At 42.5% G+C, this 14,684-nt stretch overlaps 1 pseudogene; it reads right to left on the bottom strand.

The window, feature by feature from the left end:
* Positions 1–551: 551 nt before the first annotated feature.
* On the bottom strand, positions 552–1,424 carry LOC123847577 (ADP/ATP translocase 2-like; annotated as a pseudogene).
* Positions 1,425–14,684: the final 13,260 nt, after the last annotated feature.

The following is a 14,684-nucleotide window of genomic DNA, read 5'->3' as shown; positions in this document are numbered from 1 at the left end:
CCATAAGCTCATGAGTAGGAAGAACAGATTAAGTGGGAACAAATTAGCAAGTAGTCTGTAAGGGTTTTTTTTTATTATTATTATTTCAGCTATATTTTATTTCTTCAAATTTATTTATCAGGAGTGACTGAAGTAAAAAATATAATTGAGTCCCATCATCATGGAAATGGCTTTAAGGTAAAACTGGTAGATGAATATCACTGCTTCCCATTTTCAACCAGTAACAATTGCCACTTATAAACAGCCAACAGTCTATCCAGAATGCTTAAGACAGGGGGTCCTGGGTGGCTCAGTCGGTTAAGCGTCCAACCCATGATTTCAGCTCAGGTCATGATCTCAGGGTTGTGGGATCGAGCCCCACGTCGGGCTTCCTGCTCAGCGTGGAGCCTGCTTAAGATTTTCTCTCTCCCTCTGCTCCTCCCCCACCCATTTGCATGCATGCTTTCTCTCTCTCAAATAAATAAATAAATCTTAAAAAAAAAAAAAGAATGCTTAAGATATGTTATATAATACAACCTGCCTGTTCACAAGGGGAACATCTAGGCAATAACTTACGTGAACTTCTTGATGTCATCATACAAAACAAGCACAAAATCACCACGCGTGCCTCTGAGAACATTGGACCACGCACCCTTGAAAAGAGCTTTGGTTCCTTCATCACAAGCAACCTTCCTCCAGCAGCCAAGCGTGCCTGCCTACGCGGTGTCAGTTCCTTTGCACCCTGACTGCATAGTGACCAACAGTGTCAAATGGATAGGAGGTCAACCCAGCAACCACTGTGACGGACTGTGCGATCATCCAGCGGATAAAGATGTGAGTATTCTTGGGATCTGGAAGCATTCCCTTTGCAGTGTCATAGATACTGAAGTAAGCAGCTCGGTAGATGATAATGCCCTGCACAGACACATTAAAGCCTTGGTACAGGCCTTTCATCCCATCAGACTTGTAGATCTTAGCCAGGCAGTCATCGAGGCCTCAGAATTCCCTTTTAGCTCCAACTTTGCCCACATCAGCTACTAGGCAGGTACGGGCAAAATCAAAAGGGTACACAAGACCCAAGGATGTGGCCCCAGCGGCACCACCTGACTCCAGATTCCCTGCAAAGTAGCACCAAAACTGGGTTCTCTTGTCCACACCACCCAGGAAGCTCTGCTTGTATTTATCTTTGAAGGCAAAGGTGAGAACCTGGGTGGGAAAGCATCTGATGACACTGGCTAGGTTACCAGGCCAGAAGGACAGGACTCCCTGCTCCCTGGGGATGCGAAGCCCTTGTATTGCTTCTCTGCAGTGATTTGCTTGCAGGCATGCTGTACCTGAAGCAGCAGCTTGACCCAGTGGATGGGTGCAACCACGGTCTTGGAGATGGCCATGGCCTCTCCACCCGCCAGCAAGTCCTTGGCAAGGGACACAGCAGCATCTATCATGGTGAAAGGAGAAAGGAGGCAGGCAACTGTGGAGCAGTCTGTAAAGATTTCAATTGTCCCCTAAATCTAATCAGAATCACTACAGAATAGTTTTGGAGGACTTGACAATTTGATTACAAAATTTATGCAGAAAAGCAAATGGCTTTTCTAGATAAGAAGGGCCAAGACAATGCTAAAGAAGAGCAAGATGGGGACACTTGTCCTTGCAGATGTCAAGACCACTGGAGCAGGCCGGAGACGAGAAACAACCTCACTCATACAGGAAAGCTCCGTTATAAAGGAGCATGTATTACGTATCTGTGGAAAACTAAAGACTCAGTGGACGGCAAACCCAGAAAAACTTTAGAAGACAATATCGAGTATCTTTACAATGTGGGAGAAAGGAAGGAGCTCTTAGGCAAGACTCTCGAAATCAGCAAAGCAGGAGGGCAGGAAGGCCACATTTTACCATACTAAACTGTGGGCCTTCTGTTCACCAGAAGACACTATAAAGAACACGACAAGACAAGCCAGTGTGGAAATGGAACAGATAAATGGTGGATAAATGAGTGGAATAGAACAGCAAGGCAGAAATCATTCAAACTGGCCACAAGCTGCAAACTGAGAGAATATTTGCAATATAAGCTATCAATAAAAGATGGTTATCTAGAATTTATGAAGAACTCCTCTAAAGAAAAAAAAAGGACAAAACATACACCAGTCATTTCAGAAAAGAGGAAATGCTTATGGTAAAAAAAAAAAAAAAAAAAAAAAAAGATGTAAGAGATGTCCGGTGTCATTCATAATTAAGACAAAAGAAATTGAAATCAAAATCAGATGGCATGTTATGCCTCCCTGCTTTTGCAAATTTTAAAACATCTGATAATGTCAAGTGTCTTCATAATGAAGATATTTAGCAACAGAAACACTCATACACTGCCAGTAAGAGCACAATCCTTGTGGAAAACAGTTTGGCAATACATTATACTTCAATAAAAAATAGGGTTTTTTTAAAAAGTTAAAAATAAAAACATATAACAGTGATTTCAAACCAGAGAATCCAAATCCTTAGGGAAAATTAACATGAAGTTAAATGTGAGGGAGAAACAGAATGTCATTGATCGAAGAGAAGAGCAGGGTTAGCTCCCCGGGACTTGTCCCCTGTGCATAGAGAGGGTGAAGCCGTCAGATAGACTGGAGACCCTGAAGGCAAGATGGCCAACTGCTCCCTTCATGGATACAGGGGCGCGGGCGAGACAGGCAGGGGAATGGCCGGGACTCTCCCCACTAGACAGGCAGGTACTAAAAGCAGCAAGGTACCTTGATTTTAGCTAGGATGGCAGGCACTGTCATGAAAAGGCACTGTGTCCCGGGGGGGTGGCCAGAGTCCGAAGCAGTGTTTACAGCTGCAATGCTGTCCTGGAGAGAGAGACACGGCACAAGGCGGGATTTTTCCAAATGGCCCCTTAGTGGAGACCCAGAGGTCTGGAGTGCGGGTGGACCTCAGGTAAGGACAAATGGGGGGCAATTATGATAACAACGTCAGCAGCTACCATTTTCAGAATGCTTACTTATCTCCCTGGCATCTAAACATTCGTCTCTTCTCTTTCTCTGACCATCTCATTCAGTCTCATGACGTTCAATACCAGCGACAGGCTGCTGACTCCATCTCAGCCTCGACCTTTCTCCTGAACTCCAAAGGCCTCCCCAGCATCTCACCGTGGGTGTTTAACTGGCATCTCAAAGGCAACTGTCCAAAACTGAGGCCCTGACCTTACCCACATCAACCACCCGCCCCCTCCATCAACCTACCCTCGCCCCACACCTGCTCCTCCCTCCACTACTCCCGTCTCCGTTAAATGAAGATTACATCCGGGCTGTTGCTTAGGCAAAGAACATGGCATCTTTTGTGACACTCCTCTCACCCTATATGGGATCCCTTGGCAAATTCTGTTACTCCAGCTACACTAGTCTCCTTACTTTTTCACTAACCCACCAGATCTCCTGCCTCAGGGCCTTTGCACTGATTGTTCCTTCAGCCTGGTACACTTGGTCCTCAGAAAAATGCCTGGCTGGTTGCTTTGCCTTGTTCAGTCTTTACTCAAATATCTTCCTAATGAGGCCTACTTAAATTCCCAAATTAAGGTCACAAACCAACCCCCAACACCTTCTCTTTTTTCTTGCTTTATTTTTCTTTTTATCATCTATCATTTTTAATGTAATGTATATATGTCCTAATTTAACTTGTTTTCTGCTATTACACAAACTCATAATAGGACTTAAGTCCCAAAAAGGTAGAGCTTTATATGTGTTTGGTTCACTGCTGTAGTCCCAGAATTAGAGTAGCACCTGGCCCGTAAGAGGCTCTCAATGAATACTTGCTGAATAAATAAATGAATAAATGAGCAAAGGCTTACCATCTGTCAGGCACTCTAAGTACTTCACATGAATTACCTAACGGTACTCTCAGTGAAAGTCCCATTAATCATTCCCATTTTACAGATAAGAAAACTGAGGCTTTGGAGAGTTCACTGGACTTGCCCAAGGTCACACGGTAGTAGGTGGCAAAGCTGGAAAATAAATCCCAGCAGCTTGATTCCTGAGCTTCCACTCTTAAGCACAGTACTACCCTTTCCCAGACCAAGTCTAAGACATGGCCTTGAAGAGAAGGCTCAAAGTCAGGTGCCAGAGACCAGACATAAACTGAAAAATCAGGGACAGAATGATAAACAAGAGACAGAGCCAAATCCTCAGAATCAGATGCCACAGGGTGATAAGGGTGTGAGTCTGGCCCAAGAGAGGCCATAATGGGACTGTGACCAGGGACAGACACACTCAGGTGGCCACAGCTCAACCTCAGAAGCTGGGAGAGATGTGTTCTTTGCATGCATCAGGAAAATTCAAGGTCTGGATAAAGAAAATTCAGGATCTTGGACTATAAGGAAATGATTTTGAAGGAGGCACACACTGAAGCACACACACTGGGTGTCAAATATTCGCTCAGTCTTTCATTCCACAAACCCACCAGTTCCCAGCTGCCTTACCTTAGAGAAGAACATCACTGCTCTAAGACGTGGGGTTTCTAATTGGTCAAATAAGAATGCTAATGGTCTCTACTCACGAGATTGTTTAAAGCCTGAGATAATGCATATAAGTCGTTTAGAATAATACATGGCATGTAAATGAAAGCTTCAATGTGTATTAGCCATTATCGTTGTGATTTCTTAGAATTACTGTCTTCTACTGGGTTAGACTCTAGGTCTTCATGGTCTTGGGTAGACAGCATGAACAAAATTTGCTCTCATGGAATGTGCCTGCCATCAGTCCCTTGGTTATATAGGCCAAATCAACCTCCTGACAAAGAACTCCTGGGACAGCGGATGCCCTTCACCCCCTTCAGCCTGCATGCACCCCACTTCTCACAGAGAAGCAGAATCCGATGGTCACAAGCCAGAAGAACGTGAGCACATTCTGTCGTAGGTGCCGTGCCTGATCCTGCTTATGCCTGTCATCTCGCCAATAAGGGCTCTGGGACTCAGAAGTCTGTAAGATCAGAAGAGGGGAGATCCAAGAAAGGAAATCCAAACCCGGGTTCCAAAAGAAAGTATCTGTGAGGATTTCAAATAGAGAGAGACAACCTGGGGAGTCTGTCTTTGAGACTACAATAAGTTGCTGTTGTCTAAGCATCCACTAAAAAGCCAGGTCGGGAAGGACGGATGAAGAGGAAAGATACCTGAGGGAAGGCTCCTTGGAAATAGTGCATGGAAGCTCACTCAGAATTAAAATTCCATGAGAAGTATATACTACTGATGGAGCATCTCAATATAGCAAAATGCTACTAAATATGTGTATTCCAGTATATCTATGTTCATTGAGAACTGACAAAATCCGAAAACATACTCTGTGATAAGGATAGAAAATAAGGTTTTTGCAAATGGATTTTTTTAAAGCTAGAAAATCAAATGGCCACAGGATGGCAGTAAAAGGTAAGAGATAAGGATAAGCCATGTATTTTATTAACCCTTAAAAGCCCTTAAAAGTGTTTTAAGATATACAAAAACTTCCAGTGCCTGAATATAACCTGTATGGCATTCTTAAAATTAGATATAGAAACAAACAAAAAACCTTAAATACCAGTACTCTTTGACTGTAGTTTCAAGTAAAATGATGCCCAAGTTCAGTTATGACATCTTTAAGATTCTGTGCTTCCTGTACCGCTATCTTCAAGCTAGAACCAATATTATTACAAGTAAATTATAGGGTAACTCAGTTCTTAAAGGGAATTCAAAAGCACAAAGGCAAGCTTTCCATCCGGGTTTCCCTTGAGCTCTCAACTCTTGATGCTCTTCCTGTGCCTTCATCCCATTTCCAGTCAAAATGATTATCTAAATCCCCTTAGGCAGTTGAGGGGCCTCGACTGCCTTTAGCTCAAAATTATCTCCATGCCACCTGGGTGGCTCAGTTGGTAAACCCATTTACTCTTGACCTCAATTGAGGTCATCATCTCAGGGTCCTGAGACTGAAACACCCCCATCCCTTAGCGCTGCCCCCCTTGGGCGTTGAGCCTGCGTAATATTCTCTGCCCCTCCCCCCATGCTCATACAGGCTCTCTAGGGAAAAAAATATATATATATATTTGATGTTTGAGTCTTGTGCGCTGCTGATATGCTGGCTCTATTATTCTACACGACTTTTATGCACATATATATAATTTCCTCATGACAAAGAGGCACATTCTGTGGGGGCATATTCAGTTGCCCTTCAGGGGCAGTGAATCAAAGATGAACCTGGAAAAATAGTAGGCAGCCTGGCAAGCTTTATTAAAAATTTAGATGTCATTCTGATGGCATTAAGAAGTCACTAAAAGTTTTAAAACAGGAGGGGCGTAATCAGATTTGCACTCAAAAAAGATTAGCTACCATGTGCAATGAATTGTCCACTCTGCCACCGATCTTATCACTTCTTGGTTAAAAACTTCAAGTGCCTTCCAACAAACAGCCCTTAGAATGAAAAACCAAATGTTCACTTTTTAGTAGTAGTAGTCATCGTAGTAGTAGTATGTTCAATTAGCCAGCAAATGTTCACTTTTTTTACAGGGCCCTTCTAGATCTGAGCTTGAAGGTTAACTTACCTAATCCACCTGACCCCTAAATGCTAGTCCTTTCCTTTTTCCTGGGCACCATTCAGCCTCTCCCAGTGTTGGAGCATTCTTGCCCTGCGGCCCCTGGGCTTGCCCTCCGCTTGGTGAATTCCTCCTCAATCTTCTGGTCTCAGATTAAAGACCCTCTGGGCTTCCCCAGAAGCTCTTCTCTGCACCCCCAGACTTTCCGTTCCCCTGTAATGAGATCCCAGAAGCCCATCACACTCAGTATTTGAATGATGACTCATTTAACAAATCTGTCCCTACTGGGCTGTCACCAGGGCAGGGGCAGAGACTGTGGGGTCTCGTTGTGGGGTCTAACAAGTGAGCCGGGCCAATAGCCGCACGGAATAGACAAATAGGCTCAATGAGTGGGTAAAAGCAAATGTAGGAAAACATGCCTCCTGGAAGCATGAATCCACTTAGAAACTATTTTAACAGTGGAGATAAGATGAAAGGGATAGAGATTGAGAGGAAGGGGGCAACTGCAAGAGCTATTTGGATGTATGAACCACAGGACACTAATTATACTTCATATGCTCAGCTAATTGCACTTTACCTGGCGGCTAGGTGCCTTCTCCACCATAGGCTTCTTCTTGCAGATCAGCCCTACAATGAAATTCCATTTAGCTAATGCAATAGGAGAATCGTGACCCTAAAGAATTTATGAAGCTTGACCCACTCAGGACTGATTATCCTTCCGGTAAGCGTCACCCCCCCACCCCCCACCCCCAGCAAGGCACAAGAGAAATCACATGCTAATTCCCCTACTTCAGAAAATAATAGCAATGGAGACTTTGGATGAGACCTGGGTGCCTTTTAACCTGAGAGAGTATTTCCTTTCTCAGTACCTCCCTGAAATGTAATGTCTGTCTTTGAGAGATTTCCATGGGTTTAAACTAATTGGTCCATAATTGGAGGAACCAGCATATCAGCCTCTCACAAGACTCAAATATCAAAAGATCCAGCCCTGAGGAGTCCCTTTGTCCTTAAGCACAAACAGTACTGAAAAAGGAATCTAGTCTTTACCTGTAACTCCAGGAAGGACACCTAGAGAATCTTTTTCTTTTTCAATGATTGCTTTTTATTAATTTTTTATTACCATACAATGTATTATTTGTCTCAGGGTTACAGGACTGTGATTCAACAGTCTCACACAATTCACAGCGCTCACCATAGTACATACCCCCCCAATGTCTATCACCCAGCACCCCATCCCTCCCACCTCCCTCTACTCCAGCAACCCTCAGTTTATTTCCTGAGATTGAGTCTCTTATGGTTTGTCTCCCTCTCTGGTTTTGTCTTGTTTCTTATTTATAACCCCAGAAGCATTTCTCCAATGGGCATTGCTTCCAAATTTTCTAGCCTCAAATTACTCTACATGTTCTTTCTTAACACAATCTCCACAACTCCCTCTCCACTCCTTCAAACTTATCAGCTTTTTCCTCTTTCTCTGCTCTTCACTATGTGTGCTTTGCTTCTCCTACGAAGACTCTTTCCCCTTCCCTTTTCACCTCACAGGTCCTGATGAAAACCCCTCGCAGGGTTAAGGAGCTTCTCCACTCCCCAAAAGCACCCAGTTCGGGGGTTAAGGAGGTGCTAATACCAAACTTGGTCTCCTCTCCAAGCCAGGAGGGCTTCACCCGCCTTGGTGTTCTTTCCCAATTATCTGCTCAGAAGCAGACCCTCCTCTGGAGTGCAGGAGAGGGTAGAGAGCAGGAGCAAATAGTTTCCCTTCTTGGGTGTGGACAGGAGAAAGGCTGGGTATACTCACATGTGAATCATATTGTTCATAAAACTAAGTATAGACTCCTTAAGCTTAGACGCTTTATATCACAAGGCTAAGTCAAACTTACAAATTCCACTTTAAACACTAAAAAGCAATAAATTCAAATTTACCACATTAATTTAATATGGAAATTAAAATTGTTTTCCTGAACCTAAGTTGCCACGTCACACTTCTTAGTTTGAGTTTGTGATATCACACATCCTGTGCTAGGTGATGACTCAATTTTGTCACCACTCTTCTCTATTCAAACTATTGTTCAGCAAAATAATTATTTCTGCAGTGCACAAATGACACTACTTGGCCTTCACTTGACAAGAATGCTTCATTTACATATTAAGTCTACTTCTGTCGACTCTTTCTCAGCCTGTGATGATTAAAGTGGTACTATTGGGGGCCAACATAATTATGAACACAAATATAAAAGGAAGCAAAAAAATTGAGAGGTAGCCCTCAGTTAGATTAGCATCAAAATGAAAACACAGTATTTTTCCATTTCTTATAGATTCTTATGATTGCCCAGAAGTCTGGAGACCCCACTGGAGAAACACAGCTCTAAGGTATTGCTCGGTGACTACCAGCCCTAATATTCATATAACCCCTCTCTTTCAGTCTTCTCTGTAGGGAAAGTAACCAGCTCTTATCTAGTTGTGATATCCAGTTTTAGGAAGAAATGTTCCCCAAAAGTTTTAAAGTTCCAGATGGTCTCTTCCTCCTGTCTCTGAACTCAAAACATTTATTGAACATAACAATTGGCAATTCATCATTGAAACCTTTTCTATGTATTGTACTATCTACTGTTACTATTTAATGAGTTGATGCCTGGCCTCTACTAAATTTAATCTTCACTACCTCCCCAAAGAACAGTAACCAGAATCTTGTTTTATTTTATGTATTTATTTTACGTATTTATTTAGAGAGAGTGCATGTGTGCACGCACGTGAGGGGGGTGGGGCAGAAGTGATGGAGAGAGAGAGAATCTCAAGCAGACTCCCCGCTAAGCGTGGAGCCTAAACCAGGGCTCGATCCCAGGACCCTGAGATCATGACCTGAGCCAGAATCAAGAGTCGGACGCTTAACCTACTGAGCCACCCAGGCACCCCCAGAATCTTGTTTTAAAATTTATTTGGATCCTCACCCTATCTAGAGAGATAATATCCGTGCTAAACATAAGAATGTTTATCATTTTTTGTGCTCTTTTTACGGCACCCACACCGTCCTCCTCAGATCCTCATGTGATATTGCTCTATAATTCCTCTCCACTCTGCCAGTAATAATTAGTCATTTACAGTGTGTCGATTTGGATCTTCTGAGAAGCAGATGCCAAAACAAGATGAGAGGGGCAAGAGATTTATTGGAGGAAATGTCTGCAGGGAAATAAGCGGGAGAAGGCAGAGAGAGCCTCCAGCCTCTGCTATTGGTCTGACAGCAGGAAAAGTAAGGGAACAAGGGATCAGGGGATCCGGCAGGAAGAGCCTCCGAGGGAAGCACAGCTCTTAGAAGGTCTCAGCCAATCAATGGGGTGTCCCCACACCAAATGTGAGTGGGCTCTGGTATCTGCACTGTGATTGGTAGTTGGCTGGGAGCACGTGGCAGAAGCGTGGCCTCACATCCTGGCAAGGGAGACTCTCCTGTAGAGAATGAGGTTTGGGAATAGATCATTCAGCTTTTTCGCACACCAACCGAATTTTGGTCAACTCAGTCTTGCTGCCTTGTTCAGGTACAACTAAAATGTGTTCCCCACTGAGGTAACACTCAACAACTTGAGAAAACGCAACCGTTCAGTTCAAGTCAGCCTCAAGTAAAAGTGGGATGTCTCTGGCACAGGCATGTATGTTGTGGTAGGTAAGTATTTGGGCTACGATATAAATAGTAAGCGTTGTTTAATAAATGCTTGAGAAAAATACATTAAAAATGCACATTTCGTTTGTTTTCTTTGGTTGGTTTGTTTTCTGATAATATCCCAAGGGAAGAATCCGAGCAGTGTGTAAATCAGTTAGGCTGTGGGAAAAGAATACCTGGGTGTGATGGCTTACACAATAAACATTTATTTCTCACAGTTGTAGAGGCTGGAAGTCTGAGATCAGGGTGCCAGCATGGTAGAGCTCTTGGTGAGGACTCTCTTCCTGGTTTATAGACAACAGGCGCCTTCCTGCTGTATCCTCACACCGCGGAGAAAGCAAGCTAGTCTCTTCTAAGGGCACTAATCCCATCATGAGGGCCACACCCTCATGACCTCACCTAAACCTAATTACGTCCCATCTCCAAATACCATCATCACATTGGAGGTTAGGGTTTCCATAGTAAACTTGAGGGGTGAGGGAGGTAACATCCAGCCCTCAGCAGGCAGGAACAGCAGAAGGGAAGAGGCACAGAAAACTCTCAGTGTTCTTACAGGTATCTTAGCGATGAAGGCAAACCTAAGCAGATGCTCTATCATCAGCCTCCGAATTGTCACAATTACTGAAGCTAACGCTGTCTTTGGTTTGTTTTGGTTTTTTACCTACAGGAGCCAAGGGGTAAGTAAATGAGCAAGGAAGACCTAAAGAAGTGTTACTCAATACATGTGGGAGGGATGGAGACTGTGACAACTTTGAGAGAACCTGGTCCATTTAAACAGGACAGCAGCTGTATAGCTTCTGCCTTGTGAGAATTTAGTTTTGCCATATCCCCTATTGTTTAAAGGTAATGGAGTAATGTAGGTTTTTATGTGAAGTCTTCTTATGATTAAATGTTGGTTGAAGAAATATACAAAGCACTCTTCAGTCCAAACAAACAGGGCTACAAACCAATTTCTTTCACTAAATTTCCCCCTTTCCCCAGCTGTGATGCCCTTCCCAAAGATATTTATATTACAATGGCTTGGAAATCTTTAAAGGGAAAAACTCTGGCAAGTTAGATTTTCAAACTAAATAAAAGGGAAGATATTTTGGACACCGTACTTTCTCCATGCCCTCCCCAATCTCAAATGTACACTGTGCCCAATTTCAACTATGTCTGAGACTCATCCTGGTTAGATTTGATTTTCTGCAAGACTCAAATCCACCCTCCATAATAGTTTTATTTCATAACACATAAAAAAGCACACAGTTGTGATTTTGGGAAGTACTCCGATTTTATTTAAGAAGTAAAGCCCTTGGCTTGGAAGAGCTTTTCCCCATTTGGTGTATTATAAGAGTGACAAGCCTCACAGGCTGACCCTAGACCTCACATTTGACTGGTCTTGGACTATCTGGGCTGTCAGTCAGCACCCCTAATTTAGAATGTACCGGTATAAAGGAAAAAGACATCATCTGTTCAGGGGCCTGATTCTATTGCTTAACTGCTTGAATGGCTCCCCCCAAATTCCACTGGGAACCACAGGCACAGAAGTGCTAGAGCATCTCATCTTTTCTGTTGAAAAGTTAAAATAGGGCATCTTATCACCATGGTTACAGAGTTCCATGGGTAGTCTTGGTCCCACTCTAACCAAAAAGATCAGTTAAGTGACCACCAGGGAATATGCACTGCAGCTGCCCCTGACATGCTGCTAACAGTGGAGGGGCTCACAGGCAACTTGAGGCATCCTGCAACGGGCATGTGCCTTCCAGTAGCAGGTTTACACAAGGAAAATCATCTCTTGTGTTTTCCAATAGGTCTAATTAGAAATATCCACGTGGGTTTATGTGTACTTTAGCAAATAACTGAAGACACAAGCATTAATTATAAATAGGTATAGAAGGATAATTTGCATTAATACTCATTACATGAATTTAAGATCAACAAAATTAAATTGAATCTGAGAGAAGCAAAATGTATGGTCTTCTTTAAAAATATCATTGTAGACAGATGTGTCTATTCGGCCAACTTGTGTTGGGTATCTGCTGTGTGATAGACCTTGTGTTGGATGGGGTGGGTTACACAGACATGAAGGTCAACAGCCCCACTGCAAATTGCTCAGAAGTAAGTCAGAGATTTGTAAATGGAAAGATTATTACCCAGCGTAGTAAGTGCTATGTAAATGTTGTCTATATATTGTCAGGGGGCCCAAGAGGCAAGAAGAATTGTTTGGGGGAGTGCAGGGAGTCTTCCAAGTGGAAAGGGCATTTGGCCAGGTTCTAGATGGGAGAGCAGGCAGAAGAGAGAGCCTGGACAAAGGCTCAGCTGTGAAAGGGCGCCACCTGTAGGCAGTGATGTTAAGAACCCCATTGCAGCTGGAACTTTCCACCCGTGGCATTGGCAGAAGTTGAGACCAGGCAGGCTATTGGAAGCCAGAATAGGCAAAACTTTTCATACTGGATTTAATACTGTAGGCCACAGGGAGACAGCTGAACTTTAGTCAGAAAGCAAGATGATCAGATTTGCTCTCAAAAGTCTCCTCCACTGCCATATGGAGAAGAACTAGAATAGTTAGAAACCCATAGGAAATATAAAATGAGCATACTGCACCAATGTGATGTGTCAGCCTTTTCATTGTTCAAAGCACTCTTCTTTTATTAAATATGTATTCATAAGAAAAATTTCTGTTACTATACTGATCAATTTTATAGTAGACTGTATCCATATCCCCAAGGATTTTGTGTATAGAAAAAGCATCTCATGGGATAACTTTGTATAGTGTCTAACAAGAGAATGGGCTTAATAAATCATTTTTCAGAATTCAGACACTCAAAGATTTGTTTATTTGACTCTCATGCATTTTGCATTTCAGAACCTTGCATAGAGCCCAAAGATGTGGGGATCATTTTAAAGACTTCCAAAAGAAAAAAAAAAAAAATATATATATATATATATATATATATATATATAATTCTACAGAATAAAAAGAAGGAGAATTTTTTTCAAAAAAACAACAAAAGGGACGCAAAGGAGAGTTTGAAACTGTATTGTACCTCGTTCCCTGGGTAACAGGAAATATTTCTTACCTTCTTCCTCCACCACCCCTGACGAGTCATGAAATCCAGACATGAAACCTAGACAATATTTAATCACAGCTACATTCACCACTAATCATCAATAGACAAAACCCCAGTAGCTTGTGTCAACCATGAGAGCCCGAGGCAAAAAAAAATCCTCAAGAGTTACAGGAATAGGACTTCACTCACAGCCCTGTAATAATTTCCTGCTCGTTCCACAAGAGCAGGTTACTGAATTTAATTTGTGAAAAAAGACATGATTATGACCATATCTCCAGGAAATGTGCTAATCATCCCCATACATTACCTATTGTAGCAATATGACACCCTGTTTTTCCCATTTTATGGATGAGAGAACAGCCCTAGAGAAACTAATGTTCCTAAAGTCACACAGCTGGCAAGTGGCCCAAATCAGATTGGACCCATGACTTCTTGATTCTAAAGCTTGTGCTCTCTTTCAAGGAGAGCTACCAAGGTAAGGAGGAATGTCAAGCACCGCTGAGTAAGACAAGCAGTGAATTCCATAGTTTTTAGAGGAGACAGCCCCCTTGTCTGGGCTGCAAGGTCAAGGAAGTCTTCCTGGTGAGAGTGGCACTTGACCTGAGTCCTACATACTGGACAAGTCAAAAGATGAGAGAAGCCCATTCCGGGTTTGAATTTAAGAGCAAACACGAAGTGATATAAACCTATAAGTAATGTATGATGGAAGTTTGTATATAATCATCCACTCAATAAACATACTATGCACCCATTACGTGCAAGATAACTATACTAGAGATCGGGTGGTAAACAAGGTTGCAGGAGGGCAACAGCATTTCTTAAACAATTGCTGTAAGCACCCCTGCCTTACAACATTACTAGGTTAACCAATATAACTATAGTGAGTTGTAGAGAACGAGAAAATAAGACAAGGCTGTCAATGTAACTTGGGAGTCAAAGTTGTAGGCTAATAAATTTGTCATTGTGATGACTATTTTTATGTCACACCTCAATGTGAAATGATTTTGAAGTGGCTTACGAAGATACCATCATGAACAGAATGAAATGTAAAAATCTGAGGAAATTGGAATGAAGGAAAAAATATATGAAGAATAAGATGAAGCTGGAGTAAGGTCAGTCAAAAAGTCAAATACCTGCTGGAAAGGGCTATAAATTTGGCTTTATATTTCCTCTACTTTCTAAACTTCCTTCCCCAAATCATCAGTTGTGATTCTATAAGACAAACTATTCTATTAAAAACTAAAATTTAACTTCTGATAGTAGGAAGAAGACTAGCTAACACTTACTGGTTATCATTTGCAACTACAATATGGGACTTAATTCACCTTCATGCAATAGGTGCTAGTGTAGTCTCCCTTTTACAGAGAAGAAACTGTGCTTGAGAGAAGTTAAGTGCATTTCCCAAAAGCACCTACCTGGTAGCTGGCAGTCCCCAATCAAGCAAATTCTTTACTTACCTC

This window comes from Mirounga angustirostris, unplaced genomic scaffold (genome assembly GCF_029215605.1).
Source record: "Mirounga angustirostris isolate CCGP_5_RB_7025 unplaced genomic scaffold, mMirAng1.0.hap1 SCAF_2, whole genome shotgun sequence".
NCBI classification, from domain to species: domain Eukaryota; kingdom Metazoa; phylum Chordata; class Mammalia; order Carnivora; family Phocidae; genus Mirounga; species Mirounga angustirostris.
The sequence above is the reverse complement of the archived record's forward strand: the minus strand, read 5'-3'. Positions and strand labels throughout refer to the sequence as shown.